Below are 19,379 nucleotides of genomic sequence, written 5' to 3'. Positions count from 1 at the left end.
TCCGATGTTGTGCTCAGAAGATAGAATGTTTCCATAAGAAGATAGTCTGCATGTAATCTAGAAAAGAGGAAAATGAAGGGGGAAATATTGGCACTGTTTACCTAACACTGTCCGCAGAGCACTGAGACACTGAATCTGACAGAGATGCATAATCTAGGTTTAGGACAAGCATAGTTCACTTGGATTTTTTGGCTCAGAATAGATGTGAAGATTATCTCTCCTGATATTAAGTCCATGCTCACAAAGTCAGTTAATAGCTAATAACATATACCGTCCATACTTTGATTTCAAGCAACAATTAAGTCATTAAACAACTAGTATTCTAATTTTTGCATCTCCTCCTGCTATTCTCTCCCTAACATCTCCTACTATATTTCTTTCCTTTTTTTCACTCTCACTCACTGGGCTCTAGCTACACATGCCTAGCATAGTGCTGTCATAAAACCTTTGCACATGTACTTAAATGAAGGATCTTGAAATAAGGAGATCATCCCGGATTATCTGGGTGTGTCCTAAATCCAAAGACAGGTGTCCTTATAAGAGATACACAGAGAAGAAAACAGAGAAGGCAGTGTGAAGACTGAAGCAGAGATTGGAGTGATGTGGCCACAAGCCAAGGAAGCTGGCAACCATCAGAATTTAGAAGAGGCATGGAATGGATCCTACCCTAGAGGCCATTCAGAGGCAGCATGGCTCTGCTGACCTTGATTTTGGACTTCCCGCCTCCAGAACTGTGAGAGAATAAATTTCTCTTTTTAAAGCCCCAGTTTGTGGCAATTTGTTACAGCAGCCCTAGGAAACTAATACAGTGCATGATACCGTCTATGTAATGGTCTCAAACTGACAAAATTATAGATATGCAGAATAGGTTAGATGTGACCAGGTATTAAGAATGGAGAGGGGGGTGTGTTTGTGGGGTTGGGGGGATGGGGTGGTGGCTTGTGATTGATTATACAGGGACACCACAAAGGAGATTGTTGTGGTGATGGAATAGCTCTATATGCATGTAAATGTGATAAATCCGAATAGGGTCTGTGGATTGTACCTATATCAATTTTCCTGTTTTGATATTATACCATAATCATATAAGATGTTATAATTGGAGGAAAGTGGACGAAGGAGGACATCAAATCCCTCTGTACTATTTTTGCAACTTCTGTGAATCTATAATTACTTTAAATTGAAAAATTTAAAGAATTAATTTCACTTGTTTCTTTTCACTATTTTCAGTTATGACTGCTAGAAAATTTTCAATTACATATGTGGCTTGCATTATATTTCAATTTCATCAGTGCTGCCCTAGAATGTGATGTTCTCCTTTGGGGTTCTTATATAAGGAGCTGAGTGGCCTCCTGCCCTGAAATCTCAGGCTGACCTTCCACAATTGCAGTGAAAACTCTACAAGCCTGGGAAGTAAAGTAGTAATAGGAGGGAAAGTACAAGCTGAGTCAGAGAGAGCTGGATGGAATCCTGGCTTTGCTACTTAGACCTCAGGCAAATCCTTTAACCTCTCTCAGTCTCCATCTCTTAGTCTGGAAAATCAGAATAATAATGACATCTTGCCAAGTCTAATGTGAGAACAAAGTGAGGTCATAAATGGAGAACTCCTACCAGAGTGCCTGGCACAGTGTTGTGTCAAGTGCTCAGTAAATGTCAGTTCTTTGCCATGCTCTTCTAAGTTTCTCAGGCCACATTAGGCCTGCACAGTTCAAGAAAGAGGAAGAGGAGGGAAGTGATAATTGGGCACCATCTTAGGCACTGTCTGCTGTGCAATGGAAAGTACATTACTGTTTAGAGATGCTTTCAGGACTTGATTTCATTCACTGCTCATGACAATCCTGTGATGTAGATTATTGCTGTCAATCATTAACCTCCCATAAAACCACCAAAAAACTTGTTGACTAAGCAAAGCTAAGTTTAATACTGCAGAAAGAAGGAACAGCACCTTGACAGACTCTTAATAATAAGAGGAGGATATTTATAGGGTTTCAGGCCCAGGTCAGATGACTTTAAGCTGCTCTGGTAAGGCAGGGAACTGGTCGGGAATGGGCAGACTTTATAATATAATAGTATAGCATTGGTGAGCATAGCAAGGTGACGGTCTTGAAACAAGTATTAATGAGCAACTTGTTAATTTTGATAAGTAATTTTGGTAAGTCCACTTCCCTGGTGTTCCAGTGGTTAAGAATACGCCTGCGGATACAGGGGACACAGGTTCGATCCCTGGTCCAGGAGTATCCCACATGCTGTGGAGCAACTAAGCCTGTGCACCACAGCTACTGAGCCCGCGCTCTGGAGCCTGCATGCCACAACTACTGAGCCCACATGCCGCAACTACTGAGCCCACGTGCCGCAAATACTGAAGCCCGCACGCCTAGAGCCCGTGGTCCACAACAAAAGAAGCCACTGCAAGAAGCCCATGCACGTTAATGAAGAGTAGCCCCTGCTTGCTGTAACTAGAGAAAGCCCGCGCACAGCAATGAAGACCCAGTGCAGCCAAAAATAAATAAATAAATAAATTTAAAATAAATAACATATTTATTTGCTGGTGTTTACATTGCTTTTTCAGTTCCAGTGGGGTAAAAATGTAAAGTAAATAAATTAGTAACCCTCATAAAGAAATCTCTAAGCAGGCTCATACATGGTTAAGTTGCCATGTAAACTGGTATCACCTCTTGGGAGGGTAATTCGGCTTGGGAGGGTAGACTCTTGAAGACTTCATTGTGCACACACTTTGTCCTAGCAACTCCATTTCTAAGAATTTACCCTACAGAAATATTTGGGGGAAAAATATATATATACATATATATGTGTGTATGTGTGTATATATATATATATATATATATATATATATACACACACACACACACACACACACACAGAGAGAGAGAGAGAGAGAGAGATGGTTATTGTGGCACTATTTGCAATCGCAAAAAACTGGAAACAGTCCAAATGCTCATCAGCAGGAGTTGGTTTTGGATGTAATCATAGACATATAGTTTCTAAAAGGGAAAAAATGGGGGGAGGGATAAATTGGGAGATTGGGATTGACATATACACACCACTATATATAAAATAACTAACAAGGACCTACTATATAGCACAGGGAACTCCACTCAATACTCTGTAATAACCTATATGGTAAATGAATTTAAAAAAGAATGGATATATGTGTATGTACAACTGATTCACTGCGCTGTACAGCAGAAAGTAACACAACACTGTAAATCAACTATACTCCAATAAAAACTTTTTTAAAAATAAATGTTTCATATAGATAAATACGGCTTAAATAGTACTGTATATTGGTATAAAAAGATATCTAACATTGTACAATTTTTAAAAAGCAGATTTCAGAACAGATCATATAGTATGCACCAGTTTTTAATTTTTTAAAAAGAGTATATGGGAATTCCCTGGCAGTCCAGTGGTTAGGACTCTGCACTTTCACTGCCATGGGCCTGGGTTCAATCTCTAGTCAGGGAACTAGGATCCTGCAAGCTGCATGGTGTGGCCAAAAAATAAAAAGGGTATACATTGGTCTGAAAAAATATCTGGAATAATGTTTCAAACTATTTGTGGTGATTTGGGAAGTAGGATGACAGGAGATTTCTGCTTTCAAATAATAATTTTCTTGCTATTTGAATTTTTTATTATAACAAGAATTATTCTTTCAAAAACTGAAATGTAAATATATGGCCAATCCAGCAAATGCCTTATGTACCAGTTAGCCTAGGTCAGAGTTTCTCAACTTCAGCACTGACATCTTGGGCTGGATAATTCTTCATTTAGGGTCACTGTCCTTGCAGTCTAGGATGTTACCAGCATTCTGGCCTCTACATTCTGGGTGCCAGTAGCACACCTTCCTGCCCAGTTGTGACTCCAGACATTGGAAATGTCTCCTAGTGACATGGTTGCCTTACATAGCAACCCAGTTAAATTTGAATTTCATATAAATAGCAAATAATTTTTATAAGGTTGTCACATGTAATATTTCTCTGTTGCATCCTATAATTTTATTTGCTAAATCTGGCAACTTACCTGGGACACTAGTTGTTCTGGTTGAGACCCACTGGCCTTAGGTGTTACACTGCTTTGTTGCCTTGACTTTTCTGAAGATCAGTCTTGATACAGAAAACTCCGCTTCTTTGTCCCTCTCTGCACCATGATATAGCCATGGGCTGTAGGCTGATTGGAAGTCTGCAAAAAGCCAAGTCATTTTCCTGTTACATCTCTTGCACTGTCTGCCACCAAACAATCAATAGTATCCTCCAGAAAATTCCCTCATTCAGACTAAGCTCCACAGTATTTTTCTGAAGAATTGCTGGGCCAGATAGTTTTGTGTAGAAAGAATAAATCCTGTCCTTCTGCTCTGGTATGATTCTTTCTAAGCTAGATCAGCCACCTCTACAAGGCCTATGCTCTAAGCTTTGAAAAAGGAATTGTAAGACAAGTTGACAAAGGTTTAATGAAAGATTACAAATACATTATGTCAACTTAATTCATAAATTTAGCATTTACTAAATGTCATTATATATTTTTAAAAACTTACAGACTATATTTTCTCACTTCTCAAGAAATCCTGAGTATGCAGAACAGTTATTGAGAAATCATAACTGACAAATTAAATAAGTTACTTACACCCAAGTATTTTTAAGAGAAAAATATTCGATTATTACCATTTTGTATGGGTATATATATATATGTATAATATTTGATGTGGCTGCATTTGAAGTTGATTGGTAGGATGTAAGGTAGGGCCTTGAAAAGCAAGAGTGCCTGAGGTCTCGGAGGCCTAGGCAGGTCTCTCCCAGAATTTCTTAGGAGTGACATAGGTTGTTTACATATGCTGGGGAGAAAAAGAAAAAAATAATAAACTAAAATTGATTTTGAGAGGTTAATATATTGACCATATCATCGTCTAATTCTAAAATAACCCCCAAAATTGGATGGAGGGTAGGAAATACTATGATTTTCTAATTTGTATGTTCCCAAATTGTTCTAATTTTTCTCAAAAGAATGTGTACTTTTATAATATAGAAAATAAGAATTTTTAAAGTAAAATAAAATAATCTTGGAACATCTTATAAGAGTATGTTTGGGGAAGTGAAAAATGTTACAACTTTTTTGGAGAATAACTTGGCACTGCCAAAGTAAACACACACACACACATAAACACACAAGGCTTTTGACCCAACAAAATCTTCTAGTGTATATAGATATACAAGTATATTCAGTCCAGTGTTTTCAATAAAATTAGTGGTTAAAATATTAACCAGGTTTATTTTGTGGAATGGGCTTATGGGAAGGTACTTTCACTTTCTACAATATGCATTTCTATATTATGCAGCTTATAATGTTATATTTAAATTATAGGCCTCAAATTTGCTTATAAATTGTTTCATTCATTCAACAATCATTCAGTACTTACAATGTGTCAGGTTTACTCTTTTGAATCTTCCCTCACCAATGCAAATAAGGAGATGACTAATTGAATGTTTTCTGGGTACCAAGGAATCTACATGGTGCAGAAAGACCGGGTAGAAGATAAAATAGAGGGTGCTGGGGCTTCCCTGGTGATGCAGTAGTTAGGAATCCGCCTGCCAATGCAGGGTACATGGGTTCAGGCCCTGGTCCGGGAGGATCTCACATGCTGCAGAGCAACTGGGCCCTTGTGCCACAACTGTTGAGCCTGTGCTCTGGAGTCTGCGAGCCACAGCTACTGAGCCCGCGTGCCTAGAGTCCATGCTCCGCAACAAGAGAGGCCACCGCGGTAAGAAGTCCACGCACTGCAACGAGGGGTGGCCCCTGCTCGCCGCAACTAGAGAAAACCCATGAGCAGCAACGAAGACCCAATGCAGCCAAAAATAAACAAACAAATTTTTTTAAATTAAAAAAAAAATAGAGGGTGCTATTTGAAGAGTTCCTTGATCACAATCCTAAGGAACACCTGCCACACCAGCCATTTGGAAAAGAAATTAATAGCTAAAGCTAATTCCTTTAACTGTCAACCACCACCCTCCAAGATCCAGAGGTTTCAGACTGAAAGTCAATCGAATTACCTCACCACTCACTCACCTTCCATATAATTGTTTTAGTGAATATAAACTGTTATCTTTGCTTTCTATATTCGGAAGCTATTAAATGAGTAACAGTCCCCAGCTTAAATAAACAAACCCGGAACTTCTTCAAGTTTATTTTTAACATGTAATATAACTCAAAAAGAGACAACTATGTGGTCACTCTTGGTGGTTTATGCAGACAGCTGTGGTGACATTGATTACTCAACGTCAAGGAACAGTTAAGAAAAAATGACGTTCAGTGATTAGGGAATGTGGGACCAACACAGACTCACTTTGTTCTCACAATATCCCCTGTATAGGAAGTATGGATAAAGATAATTCATGTATGGGGACCCAGAAAATGGAGGCCGCCCCAGCAGCCCAGCCCAGGTCACAAATCTAAACCTGAGTCAGCCTGCACTTCCAGGAAACGCCGCACTCTCAAGGAAACCTAACACACACAGATCACAGTCCTCTAGCTGAGCTTTAGCTAGCTCGCCTTACCCTGGAAAATAGGACCTACTAGGCTTATAAGGAAATCACGCCCTGTTTCCTGTTGCCTCTTCTAAGTGCTATAAAACTCAATCTGGCCTAAAACCCCTCGGAAAGAGGGATCCACTCTCTGTGAGCAGCATCCCCAATTCATGGATGGTTTTCCCTTCAATACAGTTCATTGAACGCGTTACTAAATTGTATTATCTTTGTCATTTAATAGTATGGACTCCCATTTTACAGAAGATTCAAAGAGAGGTTCCATGTCTTGCCCCAGGGAAGTGCCATGGAGTCCAGCAATCTGGCATTATCTATGACTATGGCAATCAGTCCAAATACTAGCCAGCTGAGTCTACCAGGCTGGGGCCCAGAGGGTACCATGTGAGTATGGGAGCCCCAGGAAACTCTGGAATTGTTTCCATTGCTAAACTGACCCAAAGGCCTTGAATTTGTACCTATGCCCCAACAGTTTTAAAGCACTGCTTTATATAGAACTGTTTATTATAACATTTTCAAACATAAAGCAGAGAGACTAGTGTAATGAAGTTCACATATCCATCATTTAGTAAAGCACTGTATTTTTTAAAATTCAAAAACTTGCTGAGTCATATGAGGAGGTCCATAAAAAAAGGTAGCAAGAGAAAAATGCAATTGGTTTGTAGTCTATCTCTACTATGAATTGGTTTGTAGTCTATCTCTACTATGAATAAGCTATGTAGCATTGGATAATTCATGGTGCCTTGTTAACTGAGACATAAAACCTGGAACCTGGCAGGGATTTGTGGGGACTTTTCAGACCTTATATCCTATACTTTTATTCAAAAGTTCTGTCATTCACTCTATCTACAAGTATTAAGCCACCATTATCTCTTGCCTTAATTAATGTCCCTTTGCCCATTCCTGCTCCTTGACATTCCATTCTTCATCTAGAGGCCTTAAAAAGTCAACTTTTAAAAATGCAAATCAGATCATCTGATCACATCATTCCTGGGATAAAATCCCCTCAGTGCCTTCACATTTCTTTTAGGGCAATGTTTGAACTGCTTAACAAGTCCAATAAGAAGCTGCCTGACCTGGGCTGCTACCTCTCCTTTCACCAGCTCCACCACATTGGCCATTTCCAGTCTCAGACTATCTCCACGTGCTGTTCCAACTACCTAAATGGTTCTTCTGGGCCTCAGTACTTACCCCCATTGCAACACAGACCCACTCTGCTTGGGCAGCTTGTTCTCATTTCAGGAATCTGCTTAAATGTCACATCTTCCAGGAAGCCTCCACCTGAACTACATCAAGTCCTGCTAAGCCTCTATGTGCTCTGTTAGTACCTGGTACTTGGATGTCGTGGCCCTAAACACGATTTATTTAATTATGCATGGCAGCCAATCCATGCACCTAACCCAGTGTGGGCCAGGACAGGTTTACTGGAGGAGACACTGACTTCGTAAGCAGGTAGGGTAGGGGGTTCCCAGAGAAAGAGAACCAGGCATGGCTTTCTTGACATAAGAGAAGCCATTTTGGGCCTAAGCCATTTTGTGATCTAAGCCTGGCCACAATGATTGCCCTTGAATGGGTCTCAGTAATTAATGATCTTAAGGGAAGTGAGGGAATGGAGGAACAAAAGAAAAGCAGTCAGGAAGCAATAGTTCAGCAATAAAACAGAGTCCTAGTTCCCCCTCAAGGGGTATACATCACAATCTGATATTCTGAGTTGTGCAGGAACTGAGGGTCCCACTCAGGTGGAGGACTGAATGATGATGTTGACCTTTTCTGACTTCCATCAACTAAAGCTTGGACTCTGTCAACTTTTGCACCAATTCTAGCCTGAATTCTCCCTTGCTCAAGCCCCTTCATGAATATGCATATACCACCCAAGCCCCTTCATAAATATGCATGTACCCTTAGCTTAAAAATTCCACATTTTGCTGTTTGGAGAGACACCGCTTTGGGAAAGATCTCTGGTGTTCTCCTTACTTGCTGCAAGTAATAAATCTGTTGATGAAAAATTAATCAGTCGATCTAAGAAAGAAATGGAAAATTTTATTCGAGACAAATTTGAGGATTATAACCCAGGAAGAGCATGTCAGAAAGCTCTGAGAACTGTTCCACCCTTTAGAAGTCAAGGCACTGTTATATAAGCTTTTTTGAGACAGAGGGCTGGACATCAAATGAGTCATTGTGGTAGATCATGTGACCTCTTACAAGATCAAGAAGTAATGCTATCTTTTAAGGAGTTGTCTTGTTGATGCTAGAAGTTCCTCTTTAAGGTTGAGCAGGTATTCCTCCCCCTCCCAGGGGAAGGTTGGTGATGCATAATGCAGATATGCAATGCACAGTGTGGGGAGAGAGGAGTCCAAAGGGCTGAGAAGATTTTTTGTTTAAACTTCTCTTGTCTTGACATAAAAATATGACTTTTATTTCACAAATCATTACTTCTTCCAGTCTTTGGCTTGGTTGTATCTTTTGCCCTGACACCCACCAAGAAGCAAACCCAGTTTTCGGGTAACAACTTTGTGGAGGAAATCCATCCAACAAGGCTCCAATAGTCTTATTCTTATATGTGGTTAGTGGTTCACTGAGGGAGGGGAACTCTTTCAGTGATCTTTCAGGAATATTCAGTTACTGACATTCCTGCTTGATATTCTGCCAAACTAACTTAGCCTGTGGTGAGGTACCATCCATCTTTTCCCATTCACAGTGAGCAGAGCAACTACTGGTCAGTACCAAGATGGGCTGGTTAGTAAATCAGCAGGAACTGGGTAAGCCCCCCCCCTTTTTTTTAAAGACGGAAGTGGGAATTATAGTAAGGAGGTAGACTTTTCCTTAATATAGCCGCAAAACTGAAGCATAACTTTTTTTTTTTTTAGAATAATCACTGATAATTTGTCAGCAAGTATAGATCATCTTAATCTGGAAGTCCAAATAAAATGGGTCATTTACACCTAGAGAGAAGTTTTAGTCCAATCATTGACTATCATTATTTTACAATAGTCATAATTTAGTTCTATTTTGTTAGTTTCTATAAATATGAATTTAAACACTGAAGTATTATATACTTTATAAGTATTAGATTCTGGAATTTTTTGTGATTCACAACTAATTAGAAACAAACTTGTAAAAAATATCAAACATTCCAGAAGTGTACGATTTGAAAACTAAAATTTTATATATCACTCATACTCAAGAATAAGTAGTGTCAATAGTTACATGGTTAAGGCTTTTTTCTAACCATATATGACATACATATAAAATACATATTCAAACTAAAATTATTACATACTGTCCTGAACTTTTTTCCTTTAATAATAGATCTTGAACCTGTCATTATATGTAGATTTGTCTAGTTCTTTTTAATAAATCCCCAGAATCCCATGTATTAAAATTTTAGAGCATTCCAAGAACAAAATTAAATATTTGTATACTGAAATTTTCTTTATGTTGCACAAATGAAATTCATTTATTCATCGTTTTTACTGGGTGTGTCTCCTAGAAATATTCCAGTAAAGTGTGCTCAGACCTAAAACCCACCAAATCCAGTTATATATAAAAAGATCAAATTGAATTTCTTGGAGGAATCTCCCCAAAGTAGAGTTGTAGGAGGATAGATAAAGTCAGTATAGAGAAATAAAGAGGATGTTTCACATACATGTTTATTTGGTGCATTTGTGACATGCAGTTTCAGGAATACAAAGAAAATTATTTTCCCATTTATAGGAGTGAGGTCTTTAACTGAAGACAAGGTTTTGATAGAATAGATAAACTAAAGGACATTGGTTTGCATATGCAGATCACTTCAGAGTGACCTCCAACATTCCTCTGGAATTGGTTTAGTCTGGAGAGGAACTCTACCCCGGACCCCTGCTTTAAATACTATAGAATAGTATTAAATACTGTAAAAACCTGTTAGAAAATAATCAGATTTTCTTTTCAGATTGACATATTTTGCTGAAATTTTTTTAGAGTTTAGTTTCTTTAAGTATTTTAGGAGTTTGGATTCTTGTCTCTCTGCAAGGAGAAACAACAGGGGAGGAGAATGACCAGGTCTGTTTGCAAAAGGTCACTTTGGCTAATGCGAGGGAATGGATTATAGGGAAAAGTAGCAGCCTCACTGAGGTTTTATAAATAACGCACGAAGTTTAAGTCATTCCTTGGCTCAAAAGCCTTCATCTCATAGTAAAACCAAAAGCCCTTCAGTGCTCAATCTCTCCAGCACCCGCCACCAATTTTGGGGGTGTTGGGCTGCACCCAGCCGGCCTACAAAGCCTATACTTGCCCAGCTTCAAGATGTTAAGAAAGAGCCTGGAGTCAGCAACAGAGACATCAATGGTTTAATGGATGGGGGTGAATTTAACATGTCTGAAGCAATGTCCTGAAGCGACACCCCACTGTTTGCTGCAGACAGCGGGTGGGATGTGGGAGCAGTCTTTTCTCCTGGGGGGAGGGGAAGATTGCCAGTTACAGGGGGAATAGACATCATGTTGGTTCATGGACTACCAGGGAAACTAGCAGAGGGGCCCGCCCCTCACCCAATCACTAGCTTGGGCCTGGGGCAAGTAGGTAGGAAGGTCAGTCATGTGAGTAGGGTATGTACAGAGAGCAAGAGAACAGCCATCTTGAATGGCCTGACCAAGCAAGGAGCTTCCTAGGGCAGGAGTTTTATTGTTTTGTTCACTGCTATAGGGCCAGTGCTTAGCAGAGCTTCACATAGGCATGCTGATAATACTGGTTCATGAGTAAATGGTTCTTTCATTTGGGGATAAATTTAAAAATTCTTAACCTGGTATCCAAGGCCTATCTGGGGCAGTCACAGCCTCATCTTATCATCTTTGCCCAGGGCTCTTGCTGGGGTCACACTCACTTGCTTTAACTTTCTCAGGCTTAGAATTCCCTGCCTAGAAGGATCTTAATGTCCTCTTTTCTTGTCCAACTCCTTTTCAAACTTCAAGTTTCAGCTTTTATGTGATTTCCCAGGAAGCCTTTTCTTGCCACTTTTAGAGACTCTTAACAACAAACACCAGTTTTTTGCCTTCTTAGTGTTTATCATAAATAATTTTTCTTTTTATCTATAGAAAAAGCATTTTGAAAATTTCTAGACTATTTTTTTAGAATAGTTTTAGATTTATAGAAGAATACAGCAGATAGTACAGAATTCCCATACACTTCCACTCCCAACATAGTTTGCCCTATTATCTTACTTTTAAAATGGCACATTTGTTATAGTTAATGAACCAGTATGTGTTCATTTCTTTCAACACATTATTAGTATTAAGTAAAGTCCACAGTTATTCAGATTTCCTTAGTTTTTACCTAATGTCCTTTTTCTGTTCCAGAATCCCATCCAGGATACCATATTATGTTTATTCATTGTCATGTCTCCATAGGCTATGACAGTTTCTCAGACTTTCCTTATTTGTGTGTGTGTGTGTGTGTGTGTGTGTGTGTGTGTGTGTGTTTAATATTTATTTATTTATTTATTTATTTGGCTGCACCGGGTCTTAGTTGTGGCATGTGGGCTCTTAGTTGCAGCATGTGGGATCTAGTTCCCTGACCAGGGATCGAATCCAGCCCCCCTGCATTGGAAGCACGGAGTCTTAACCACTGGACCACCAGGGAAGTCCCAGACTTTCTTTATTTTTGATGACCTTCACAGTTTGAGGAGTACTGGTCAGGTACATTGTCGGATGTTATTTTTTTAAGGAAACTGTTTATTTAAGAATAATTTCTTAATAGTAATTTAATTCTCTTTGAAAAATTAGTACTAGTTTTTCCCAGTACACTATAATCTCCATGAAGTTGGGCCATGTCTGACTTACTCACAGCTGTATCCCAGTGGCTAATACATAGCAGACACTCAATATAAATTGCTAAATGAATAAATTATTGCTCATGAAACAACATTCCTCCAGGAGGTATCATTGGAAATTCCTACTCTTAGGAATTCTCCTCAGGGCTAAGTATGGCCTTCTTAGTATATCATTACAAATCTTTCTTAGTATATCAGTACAAATCCATTCTCTCTTCTAGTTTAAATTCAGATTCCTTCTGTCCATTGCGTTTTTCATATTATTTTACTTTACAATATGTCTCCTTTAACTCAACTTCTTTAGCGTTCATTTTCATGTATATATGGGTTCATTATAGCTAATCCTTACTGAATGTTGTAGAGCATATCCAAGGAGCTGTAATTACAGCAATGTATTTAGAAGGAAAAATTCCTTCTGAGAGGCTTACAGTCTCCTTGAGAAGACTAGATATGTACATAGAAATAAATATCAAAAAATGAAACATTGGGTAACCTTGGAAATGAATGATATAAACCTGAAATACTTACTAGGTCTCTGGGAACAGAAAACTCAATGGGACCCAAGAGAGTAGGCTTGAAAAAAATCCATAAACAATGCTCAGCTTTCTGAGAGCACTTGGTTCTGGTAATGGATATTCAGTTGTCAGCCCTAGAACCTGAAAATCTTTATAGCATCTAAATAAAAGGTATGTGTCAAAGGAATATGGTAGAAGGAATACAAGCTTTAGAATCAAAATTCCAGCTCTGTCCATTATAAACTGTGTGCTTAAGAAATAGTGTGTAAAGATTCTGATACATCTTTAAAAAAATCATCCAAAACATGGAAATAAGGCAAAAAGAAGCATGTGTACCTTTTCAATGTCATGTCTGAGTTCTATCTTAACAGGTCTGCTCAAGGATGATTTAAATCTCTAGGGAAATGACCACTTTTGCTATGTTATTTACTATCAATCAGGCACAGACTTTGTGAAGTTAATGTTAACTTGTAGATTTTTGTCTGATAGAGAGGAAAATGATTTCTCTCCATCAGAAAAGATATCCCCAAAGGCTATAGTTTTATTGCCCTATAGGACATTAACTAGTTGTGTCTCTCATCTAGCAAATATTTTTTAGCATGTCTTTCCTGGCAGACTTTGTAAGTCTCTGTTTTCAAATGGTGAGCTTTACCATCTGTCTGTTCCCTTACTGATAAGTTAAACAAATCTTTCACACACACACACACACACACACACACACAAACACACACATATTTCTCTGAGAGCCATATTTTAACTTTGGACAAGTAACTAATAAATATCCTCTTTGTGTTCAGTGTTGTATGGGAAAAGACCTTTTCTTTGGCAAAAGATCTGCCCAGTCTCCACAGGTTACAGGGCTTAGTTTTCCTGCTTATACCTTACAAGCAAATTTAGTTTTGAACATGAGAGGTTTAAGATGCCCATAAAATATGCCGGTGGAGACGTCAAGGAAGTTCTAAACTTAGAGTTCAGGGAAGAGGCCTGGGCTGACAATATAAGTTTGAGAGTCATTTACATCATCAAGAAGGTATTTACAGTCATGAGTATAAACAGAGAGGGATGAAGGAGTGGGGAAAAGAATGAGAGAAGAAATAAAGACTGACACAGAATTGTTAACATGATACAATACCAAATTGGAACTACAACATTTAGAGACCCACAGAGGATGAAGCGGTAGCAAAGGAGACTGGAGAGGGAACAGACACACCAGAGAATAAAACAGTATAGTGTTAGAAAAACTAGAGGGCTGGGTCAAATGCTGCTGAGAGGCTGTGTCAGATAAGGAGTAGAACGCATATATTAGATATGGCAACAAGGAAGACAGCCAGGACTTTAAAAAGGTCACTTAGTGTGGAGTGATGAGGACAGATGCCCGGCTGGATGTGAATGGGTTGAAGGGTAAATGGAAGCTGAAGATGTGGAGAAAGGGCTTCCCTGGTGGCACAGTGGTTAAGAATCCACCTGCCGAGGCAGGGGACACAGGTTCGAGCCCTGGTCCAGGAAGATCCCATATGCCGCAGAGCAACTAAACCTGTGCGCCACAACTACTGAGCCTGTGCTCTAGAGCCCACGAGCCACAACTACTGCAGCCCACATGCCTAGAGCCCACGCACTGCAACGAAGAGTAGCCCCTGCTCACCACAACTAGAGAAAGCACGCGCACAGCAACAAAGACCCAATGCAGCCAAAAATAAATAAATAAAATAAATAAATTTATTTTAAAAAAAAAGATGTGGAGACAGTACAAGTAGAAAACTTATACTACAGATGTACCTGAGACTTCTGCAAGAGATTTAGACTCTACAAACAATAATTACGTTCCTAGCAGGATCCTGATGATCGCACCAAAGTGAAATCCAACAAGATTAGATGCCTGGTACACACCACACTGTGCTATGTTATAGAATTCTTGAGAGCAATACTTGAGGAAGCTTCTGCTGAAGTGGAATGTGGGTTCTAGACCCTGACTGCCTGGGCTCAAATCCCAGCTGTCTCATTAACTAGCTCAATGACCTTGGCAATTACTACAACTCTGAATCTCAGTTTCTTCCTCTGTAAAATAGGGATAGTTAGTAGCACCTGCTTCATAAGTCGGCTGTAGAGATAATATCTCAAATAAAGACTGTGTTTGTGGGACTTCCCTGAGTGGTCCAGTGGTAGAAAATCTGTCTTCCAGTGCAGGGGATGTGGGTTTGATCCCTGGTCAGGGAACTAAGATCCCACATGCCGCAGGGCAACTAAGCCCGCATGCCACAACTACTGAGCTTGCCCGCCACAACTAGAGAGCCCGCGTGCCACAAACTACAGAGCCCACACGCTCTGGAGCCCGCACACCACAACTAGAGTGAGGAAACCCACACACCACAACTAGAGAGAAGCCCCCATGCCACAGCGAAGAGCCTGTGTGCCGCAACAAGACCTAACACAGCCAAAAAAAAAAAAAGACTGTGTCTGTCATCTATGCTTGAAATTTCTCAGCTTGCACTTAACTGCCATGAGGGAGAGAGGGAGGTCGAGACAGAGACAAAGACTTGGCTAGGGCCCTGGTGGTCCGGGGGTTAAGACTCTGCGCCTCCACTTCAGGGGGCGCCGGTTGGAGAACTAAGATCCCCTATGCCTCATGGCCAAAAAAAAAAAAGAAAAAAAGACTTGGCTAGGGAATTGTTGTAGCTATCTAGGCACTTTCGCCAGTGGTGCCTTGTGTGTTGTTCTTAGCAAGAAAGGAGTGATAGTAAACCAATCTGACCAACTTCCTCCTTGTTTTAAACCTGTCAGTGTTTCTCCACAGTAAAGCCCTCAAGTCCTGTTTTAAGATAGTTTTTATTCATATTCTTTTTATTCTTAAATGTCCCCTTATAAAAAGTTTTCCTCTATTAATCCATTTAGTCCCTGCTTTTGAGATCTCATTCCACTGAGTTTTAAGAATTCTATAATCTAAAGTCTTGCTTCACAGAGTGTAAGTCCATCAATCAGCAGCACTGTCATCACCTGAGAGCTTAGTAAAACTGCAGAATCTGAGGCCCGACCCAAATCTACTAATCAGAAATTGCATTTTGACAAGTTGTTCATGCATATTAAAATTTAAGAGTCACTGTTACAAAAGAGGTAAAAGGAACTTGGGAAGACTTCAGGGATCCAAGAATTTTTGCACTGAAGTAGGACAAATTAAAACTAAATCTACCATGGAAATGTTTTCCAAAATCAGATGTACAAGTTCAAAATAAAATTTGTGACATTTTGTATACTCATTAAAGTGACTTGCTACAGCTGAATATTTAAACTGTTTTTTAAGTATTCAACTTTTTCAGAGAGCTGGCCTTTCATACTGATAAGTAGGACTTAAATAATGACAATGGAAAGGACACATTCTTTATTTTTAGACTCAGCCCTGGGACAAAGTCATCTCCAAGAACATGTGTCAGATAGAAGAGGTCAAATGGTTTCTTTTGCCATATTTTCTTTTTTTCCTTCCAGAATCAATGGTAGCCACTTTTTAAAATCTTCTTTTCCTGTTTCTAAAGAACTCATGTTCCACTGCTTGTAGACAACTTAGCATTCTCTATGACAATTTGTTCTTGTATTGTTCCACACAAGAATTTGATAATTTTTAAATGCCCTTTCTGTGAACTTCTTGGTTTCAAGGAATTTTTTGTAACAACATCTACCTACAACTCTATTCATCAGGTTTGCATGTACATTTTATATCATTTATCGGAAACAGCTTGTCAGTTTTAAATAGTTAGGAGTGGGCGCAAAAAGATATTAATAAGTTCATTATGATGAGCATAGCATATACTACTTGGACCTATTTGAAATGTGATTAATTATGGAAGGCATTGGGAGCCCAAAGTACAGCTTTAGCCAGTATGGCTGGCATCTTCCTTTATCTTACAGGAAATGGCCAAGAGTGGAAACCTGGAGAGTTAGGATCTGAACAAGAAGCCCCTGGTCCTTGACTGATTGTTGAGGTGTGATGGGCTGGGGGTCAGGACACCTATTAAACTGTTAAAAATTTTATAATTAGGTACTTTCAATAGTCTTAAAATTTCAGTTATTTCCCCCAAATGAGGATGTATTAAAAGTGATCGTTTTGTTCCAATGTAACTAAAGTAATATATTGGATTAGACTATTTTATGCCCATCCCTGTGAATACCACTGTCCTGGTATCATTTACTGAGCATACTGCCCCAAATAAGCCAGTAATCTTGAATGCCATTTCCCCATTCTCTCAAAGCTCCTTGTAGTAGAAAGAACATGATTTTAGAGTCTAGAGATCTGAGTTTAGATCCCAAGAGAGCTTCATTTTTTTTCTCATCTATAAACTGGGACTCTTAAATGTTCTAGGATTAAGATGGATTTGTACAACTTGTGCCCCGTAATCATGAACCAATAAATGTTAGTTCCTTTCTCTGGCACTGTCTAAAATGTCTTAATCCTTCAAGAAATATTGCTGGGTGTAGAAGGCAGAAATGGTTTATGGAAGACAGCCCCTAGGGCACTGTTATCACCCTAGCAAGGATCTCCTCTTTTCTCTACCTGCCCTTGGAATTCCCCAGCTACAGCCTTGCAATGTTAAGAATCACTTTGCCCACAGCAGAGGCAGCTTGTGAATCCAGTGGAGATCTGAGATGAAAATGCTGCCCCAAGCCATGTGACGATGGTCATACATTTTAGAAAGGAACATTATATAAGCAAACCCTTGGAAGTTCCCTTTGCTCTCAGTATAGCCTTCAGCAGTGCCTGCAGCCTCTGGCACCATGGATACCGCCTTTACTGAGGCAATAGTCTCCATTGTTGTGGGCAGCCTCCCAGAGTAATTGGCAGTGGCAGGGGTTAGGAGAAGGAGGAAGGCCACAGAACAAACATCAAAGGCAATTATCGCAAAACCCAGCTTGTTGTGAATGGAAGCAGTCACCAAGAATGTCATTTTGGAAATAAATTCCTTGGATAGATTAAAAATTTGATAGTCACCAAAGTAAAAATGTTACCCCAGAGTTTTGACAAAAAGCACACTAGCATCTGCTTCCTGGGGTTGAGTGTTTCCTGATTTGCAAATACACTCCTTCCTGGTACCTAAAAAGCTGTTTTATTATATTTCCAAAGTACTGACATCTGTTTTCCATTCCACAGTAAGTTCATACATTCCTTCCTGCCAGCTTGCAGTAAATAGTCCTGCAGTACCTACTACGAGCAAAGCTTTGCTTCAAGGTAATTTGAAAATTTGATAGAGGTGGGCAGGGGAGCACATTAATTCAAACCAGGGATCTTACACAAATCATCACCCTGTCAATTATTTTTGTCAGTAATGGCTCCAGGCCACTAGGAAAAATTCTTCTTCAGGTAGACATAAAATCTGATAGATCTGATGTTTTGAAGGTCCCAGAGAATTCAGCTCCCCTTATTTTCCTTGCTCTTAATATTGGGAAATAGATCCGAAATTCAAATGGTCTTGTTTTTAGTATTTTATATGCTTATATTTTAGTGTATATACTTCTCAACTTCCTTTTTTTAGTAGTACTCCTACATATGCTGAAAATTGAGACCCCTACACCTTATTCTTTTGCAACTCCCATTTTTTATTTAACAACATATTCTAAATATCTTTTCATATCAATAAAATTTGTATTTTTTCTTTATATCACGTCACTAGCTAAAATTAAGCTTACTGTTATATTTATATCTATCCTCTCCTTATTTCTATTGATTGTCATGTTCTCCCACCATAATTTAAGCTCTGGAATGCAGAGAATTTGTTTTCTGTGTTCTCCATGTCTGAAACGATGCCTGGCACATAGTCTGAACTTCACAGTTGTTGCTAAATGAATGATTGAATAAATAACAAAAATATCTTACTTTAAGATATAACTACTATTTTGGGACTTCCTTGGTGGTGCAGTGGTTAAGAATCTGCCTGCCAATGCAGGAGACACGGGTTCGAGGCCTGGTCCAGGAAGATTCCACATGCTGTGGAGCAACTAAGCCCGTGCACCACAACTAAGGCTCACAACTGAGGCTGCACTCTAGAGCCTGCCAAGCCACAACTACTAAGCCTGTGTGCCACAACTAATGAATCCTGTGTGCCTAGAGCCCGTGTTCTTCAACAAGAGAAGCCCTCACTCACTGCAACTAGAGAAAGCCCATGCACAGAAACAAAGACCCAGTGTGGCCAAAAATAAATACATAAATATATTTATTTATTTTTTAAAAAAACACATAAGTACTATTTTACTTTCCTGAACCTGTGGTTTACTCAATTTTAAAATAAATGTAGGGACTTCCCTGGTGGTCCAGTGGTTAAGACTCCACACTCCCAATTCAGGGGGCCCAGGTTCGATTCCTGGTTGGGGAACTCAGATCCCAAATACTGCAGCTAAGCCTGCACACCACAGCTAGAGAGCCCTCGCGCTGCAACTACTGAGCCCACGTGCTCTAGAGCCCACATGCCACAACTAGAGAAGCCTGCGCGCCGCAACAGAGACCCTGCAAAGCCAAAAAAAAAAAAACCA

At 39.4% G+C, this 19,379-nt stretch overlaps 1 protein-coding gene across 9 annotated transcripts in view; it reads right to left on the bottom strand.

Annotated features, from left to right (window-relative positions):
- LOC307185222 (RE1-silencing transcription factor-like) overlaps positions 1 to 19,379 on the bottom strand; it is a 228,639-nt gene that overhangs the window by 38,754 nt on the left and 170,506 nt on the right. For 8 of the 9 annotated variants that reach the window (XM_079919141.1, XM_079919140.1, XM_079919144.1 and 5 more), the window contains one exon: positions 4,042 to 4,200. The exons of the other annotated variant lie outside the window; for it this stretch is intronic. The gene's annotated coding sequence lies outside the window, so the exon portion shown is untranslated. The remainder of the gene's footprint in view (positions 1 to 4,041; positions 4,201 to 19,379) is intronic. 9 annotated transcript variants of the gene reach the window in all.

Source organism: Stenella coeruleoalba, assembly GCF_951394435.1.
Source record: "Stenella coeruleoalba genome assembly, chromosome: 4".
NCBI classification, from domain to species: Eukaryota; Metazoa; Chordata; class Mammalia; order Artiodactyla; family Delphinidae; genus Stenella; species Stenella coeruleoalba.
This window is presented reverse-complemented; position numbering and strand designations above follow the sequence as displayed.